Here is a 6,324-nt window from a genome sequence, read left to right on the forward strand (position 1 = left end):
GATTAAATAGTGCGAAATTCAGAATATAATCAGGAGAACATTTTATCATCAGCTACCAGCTGTATAAACTCCAAATGCATGCTTTGGAATACTCAGATAATCAGTAGAGGTGCAAACGTGTCCTCGAGCAAACGAGCACTCGTTTAACACCCATGAATGTTTCCAAAAAGGTTCTAATTAAAATTTGTTCTGTAGCCATATATTAAGACCAGGTCAGTTAAACTTGAGGCATATCAACTGTCTACTTAGGAAGTACAAAGTGATAGTGAATCAATTTCACATGCTAGTGACAACAGGTCCAAAGGAGCAACAAAAGTAAGACAACCCCCCAAAAGAGAATGGATTTACAATTTGCATGTGTGGACACTCTCTTCATCCTTCCTGACTGATTCTCTAGTTTTATGTTCTGCTAGTGTCCTTGTCACTACTACTGGTAGCATGAGGCGGTACCTGTGGCCCAGTCAGGTTTACTGTGTCTCTCAGCTCAGTCTCATGGAGGAGACACCAGGAGACCGTCCGATAGAGAGCTGAACAGGGCCTTGGAGGGCATAAACCCAGAAGCAGGACTGTTATCTGCTCCTTTGTGTGCGTGGAACAGGAGGAGCACTGCCAGACCCCTACAATAAGACCTCCAGCAGGCTAGTGGTGTGCATGTTTCTGACCAAACTGCAGAAACAGACTCCATGAGGGGGGCATGAGGGTCCGACATCAACTCAACTTTTTTGTTCATATTGCTGGAAAGCCAAGGATGCAACTCCCCCATTTTTCACATGTTTTATATTTTTGGGGAAATATTTCACTTAAATTTCATGAAGGAAGTCAATAGTAAGCGGTCCGATCCAGCTGAAATCGACAATAGAAGTCAGAGTCCTTGGTGCATCTTTTATTCCAAGTTATAAGACAATTAACCTGGCTGGCAGAGTGACCAACGTGTGTCTCGCTGTAAATCCTCATGGCTACCGGCATAAAGGAAATACCAAGTCTCATCCGGGGAATAGGTGAATCTATTTTTTCCTCTCCTGCTCAGATGCCCCACTATATCCAGGTGGAGGGGGTGGGAGGGGTTTGCCCTGATGGAGTCCAGCTTCCTAGCTGTACACACCTCCTCCACCCCCTCCAGTGAGCCCCCCACGACCGAGCCCGGCTTCCTCACCAGCCTGTTTAGGTTGCTAGTATCACCCGCTCTATTGTGACCCCACCCCCCCTCCCCCCCAGCACGTAATTCCAAAGAAGAGAACACTGGCCATAACAGACTGGTAGAACATCTGCAACATCTTGTTGCACACGCCCAAAGATCCGAAGAGTTGTCAGACCAGTCGACCTATTCAGATGCACGCCTAGCTGTCTACTATCTCCCCAGCAACCTCCCCATTGATAGTTTGGTAGTCCACCACCATCTCCTTGGTCGTACTAGCATTGAGGCAGCACTATAGTCTGAGGAAGAGAACATGCAGATTGTTTCAGTTTGCATAAAACCAAATATAAACCAAAATAAACACAAAAGCATTGTTGACCATTGGCTGACATGCAAGTAAATGTGTGTGTGTGTGTGTGTGTGTGTGTGTGTGTGTGTGTGTGTGTGTGCGCGTGTGCGCGTGTGTGTGTGTGCGTGTGTGTGTGTGTGTGTGTGTGTGTGTGCGTGTGCGTGTGCGTGTGCGTGCACGCACGAGCGTCAGATATTCAGAAAACACAGACATCCATTTAATTGATTAAATGTAACATCTAAATGGCTGACTTGACTTGCTAGATTTCATGCCTACCCAGTTAACTTGTTCACCTGAATTTAGGTTAATTTAAATGTTAATTTAAATGTCCAGACTCCACAGTAATATGGCATTACAATAATGATTACCTGGTCTGTTCAGCCCACAGATTCTTCTTTGCAGCCATGATTGCTTGTTCCCAACAAAAATTATGTTGATACTTTTACTAAAAATTTTAGTACTTTTTCCACGACTGCTGATTGGTGGACCTTCCGTGTTCACACAGACACTCTCCACCAACCAGAGCGCGCCTGTAACGTGCAGCTCAGTGAGGTCACTCTTACAGACAATTAACACCTGAAAGTGGATTTTAAACTCTTTTCATTTCATGCAAAGTAAGTAACACTGATTAAGAGATGAGTCTCTGCTCTCACTGGTGCAAACTAGTAGTGACAAACAATTGCTCAACATGGAGATCCACAACCAGAGGATTACAGGAAAGACACTCCTGAGGAGGTTAGTTGTGTTTTGTGTTTGTTATAATCAGTGGTGGAAAAAGTACTAAAATGTTTTACTTAAAGTATCAATACTGCAATGTAGAAAATACTAAGTTAAGTAAGTAAAAGTCAGGAATTCTAAATGTACTTAAAAGTACGAAAGTATTGGTATCAAAATGTACTTGAAGTACCCAAAGTAGAAAGTACTAATTTTGAAGAATGTCCCACTTCACACGTTTCAAATGTATACAAATCTTTTTAAAATAGCTGATCTACAAGCTCACAATGCGTCGCATCGCGACCCATTGTGAGCTTGTAGATTGGCAAATAGCCGAAATGTATAGGCCTGAAGTGGTTAATGTATGTTTTGTAATAATAATCTAAATCTAGAAAGTAACTACTAACTAGTAACTAAAGTTTTCAAATACTTATAATGCAGTAAAAGTACAACATTTGCCTTTGAGATGTAGAGGAGCAGAAGTAAAAGTACAGAAAATTGGAAATACTCCAGTAAAGTAAAAGTACAGATTTCTTTTTAAATAAGTACAGTTCTTGAGTAACTGTACTTAGTTACTTTACACCACTGGTTATAATTGTTTTAACTGTTTATATTCAGTTTTTTTCTTTTCTTGTGTTCGCACTGTTGTTTTGTCAGTTGTTGAATGTTTTACTCGCTTTCCATTTCAAAGGTCACATTGCATTGTTTGAATTTAAATGATGCCAATTAAATATTCTATCTATCTGTAGGTTGAAGAAGCATTTCTTTGGCAAATCAAAGAGTTCAATTGATGATTCAGACACCATCCAGTTCAGGTTTGTTCTTCTTGACCACAATGATTAAGAATGTCATTTAGATTAGCATGTTATTTGAATAGATAATAGGTTCATTGTTTACCTGATATATCCTAGTTTACTGACGCACTACAGACTACACTTTCTGCATTCTATTTAGGTGATTACTTTGCTTATCAGTCACTCTGGGTAAGAGCTGTCTGCTATATGCCTACATACATTGTAATTGTAATTTGTAACTGTACCATTTTTGTCATCAGCAGAACTCCACCAACATCACCTCGAGTCCAGGATGATGAACAGCGGGTTAAAGATGCTGGTAGTCCTGTCACAATTAATAACAGTGTCCATACGTGTAAGTTATTCTGTTGAAAAATGTCCAAACATTTTAAAACATTAAAAAAAATAGTGAAAATAGCAGAATTTACAAGCTCTACGAGCTAGCAAATATATGGCTTGTTTTGGTAAATAGACATACATTGTAGGAGCCATGAATTGGTTTATTGCTATCGCTAATGGGTTTATTGTAATTATTATGGTTATGTTTGGTTATGTTGGTTATTTATATATTTGGTCAATGCACAATCAATGGGGCATGTGGATAATTGGGTCACATAGGGGCGGACACCTGGTTATCACCTGCTCACTTGCTGAGAACAGACAGAGATAGAGAGGGGGTGTGGGGGAAGACGTATTTTTTGTTGACCGCCTTATTTGTTTTGCTTTACTGTTTTGATTATGTTGTTATAAGTTTGAGCACCCATTAACTAAGTTAGTGTAAAACACATTGTTTGGATCCAGCGAATCTCCCTATTGTTAAGCGGAGCGTGTCAGACAATAGACAATGGCCCATCTCATCTCCTCTCAGAGACTTATTTAGTTTGGTCTCCAGCAGTCGCATACATTCATACTAATACTAAGTTATTTGTCATATCTGCCCTGCAGTGCAGTTGTTGTTTACAAAGCGTAAAAGGGTTTATATGTTCCATGTTCAATGCCAACAATTTTATTAAATCGTAATTATTTGTATGACAATTAATCATCAACCTCAATGTATCATGTATCAATGCAGGGAGCTTCTTCACCTCAAAGCAAATTCAGAAGAAGAAGAAATTCTTCTTCAAGTTTGGAAGTGTGAGGAAGAGCATGGATGCCGCCACTGCTGCATGGATAGAGCGCCTCGCCGGTGACAATGTACAGTAAGTACACTTGCTATCTGACATGCTTACTGTGTTTTCTCTTATTAGCTATTTTGTCTTACTCCATGAAAGCACTATTGACAGAGTATAGAGTAATATGTTTTTGTTCAGTATTGGTGTATTCTTTTGAGTGTGATGTCTTTTAAACTGGCTGTTCTCAATGGAAACAAGCCATAGTGCTTTCTTGGGTTTATCCTTTTAGCATCCTTTTGTATGGAACTAAATTAACTTTCAATTTCCCTCTTCTCTCCTCTTATCTTAATGTGACCAGGTGGTCCAGACCATGGTCCAAGCTGATTGCATCAGCCCATGAAGCTGAGCCGTCCACCACCACAGACGACGACGTCATGCCTGGGAGGAAGAGGAGGACAGACCATTTAGACTCCAGAACTCCTCCACCAACCTCACCTCATGTCCGGGAGGATAAACAGCCGCTTGAAGAAGTTGACAACGTGTTCGTTGCATCAGCTCACGCAACTGAGCCATCCACCCCAAACTACTGTTCATTATTACAGTAAGTACACTATCTGACATCATGGTTACTGTGTGTACTTTTGGTATTTATTTTTGTCCTGCATTATGCATGCACTGTTGTGGATGTGTAGTGCTGCATATTGTGTGCCAGTGGTGGAAAAAGTACACAAATGTTTTACTTAAGTAAAAGTATATATACTGCAATGTAGAAATACTCTGTTACTCTGTAAAAGTCCGGAATTCAAAATGTACTTGAGTAAAAGTACGAATGTATTGGCATCAAAATATACTCAATGCACCAAAAGTAAAAGTACAAAATGTTTGAAAATAGCAGATCTACAAGCTCACAACGTGTCGCGATGCAACGTGTTGTGAGCTTGTAGATCTGCTATTTTCAAATAGCCTAGGTATAAAATAGGGCTAAAGTGGTTAATGTATGTTTTATAATATTATCATGTATATCTGCAAAGTAACTAGTACCTAAAGTTTTCAAATAATTGTAGTGGAGTACCCTGCTGTACAGCACTTTCTCTTAAACTGTATCTTAAGCTGCTGTGCTGCCTTTGACGACTGAATGACGACAATAAAGGTCTCATCTTATCTTGTCTTATCTTATCATCAGGCTCAGGCCTCCACCAACATCACCCCGAGTCCAGAATGATGAGCAGCGGGTTGGAGATGCAGGGAGCTTTACCTCAGAGGAAACTTGGTTTGCTGCTGGATGGAGAGAAAACATGATATGTTTCTTGTTTAGTTTTGTTCTTACTTTTACTCTAGTTTATTCCTATTCGTGTTACTTGTAAAAATCAATGATTTATGTATGTATATAACTTGTAAATATCAACTAAATACCTCGATAAATCATCTAAAATTCTAACATGTCTGTATCTTATTATGGTAGCATTTGATTTAAAGTGTTTCAGGGTAAAAGATGCAGTGGTAGTCAATGTATATGATACACACACTTTATCCACAAGTTTCCTTCCACTTCCTGTCGATTTGATCAGGTATCAGCGATCAAATCGACAGAAAGTGATGCCCACAATGCCCTAGGAAACCTGTGGATATACAGATAGTGATTTAGATTTATGTCTATGATAAAATATAACACTGAAATAATTCCATATGTAAACAGTGAAACACAGTACAGTTGAACACGTACACATACCCACACACGCAAACGCACACACACACACACACACACACACACACACACACACACACACACACACACACACACACACACACACACACACACACACACACACACACACACACACACACACACACACACACACACACACACACACACACACACATACACTATTCTCATAAAGTCGGTTGGTCACTGAAAGTGAACAGTATTGTAATTATGCAATTAATAGAGGCATTCCAAATCTTTGGGCAGACACATTTCGGAAAGAGCAATAATAAGCAAACTATAGACATGTCACCTGTCTATAGTAGACTACAACTGGAACCAAATGGACCTGTAAGGGTCCATTTGGTTCCAATTGTACACAGTGAGTTATGGGGGGTCCTTGCAATTAAAAAGTTTGAGAACCACTGTGCTACACTGAATGGAACAGACTCAGAGCCTTCATTAGAATCATTGGTATGGTAACACCTGTGAAGAAAGTAAGAAAGGGGCCTAATTTC

This window comes from Gymnoscopelus braueri (genome assembly GCF_963280865.1).
Source record: "Gymnoscopelus braueri genome assembly, chromosome: 2".
NCBI lineage: Eukaryota > Metazoa > Chordata > Actinopteri > Myctophiformes > Myctophidae > Gymnoscopelus > Gymnoscopelus braueri.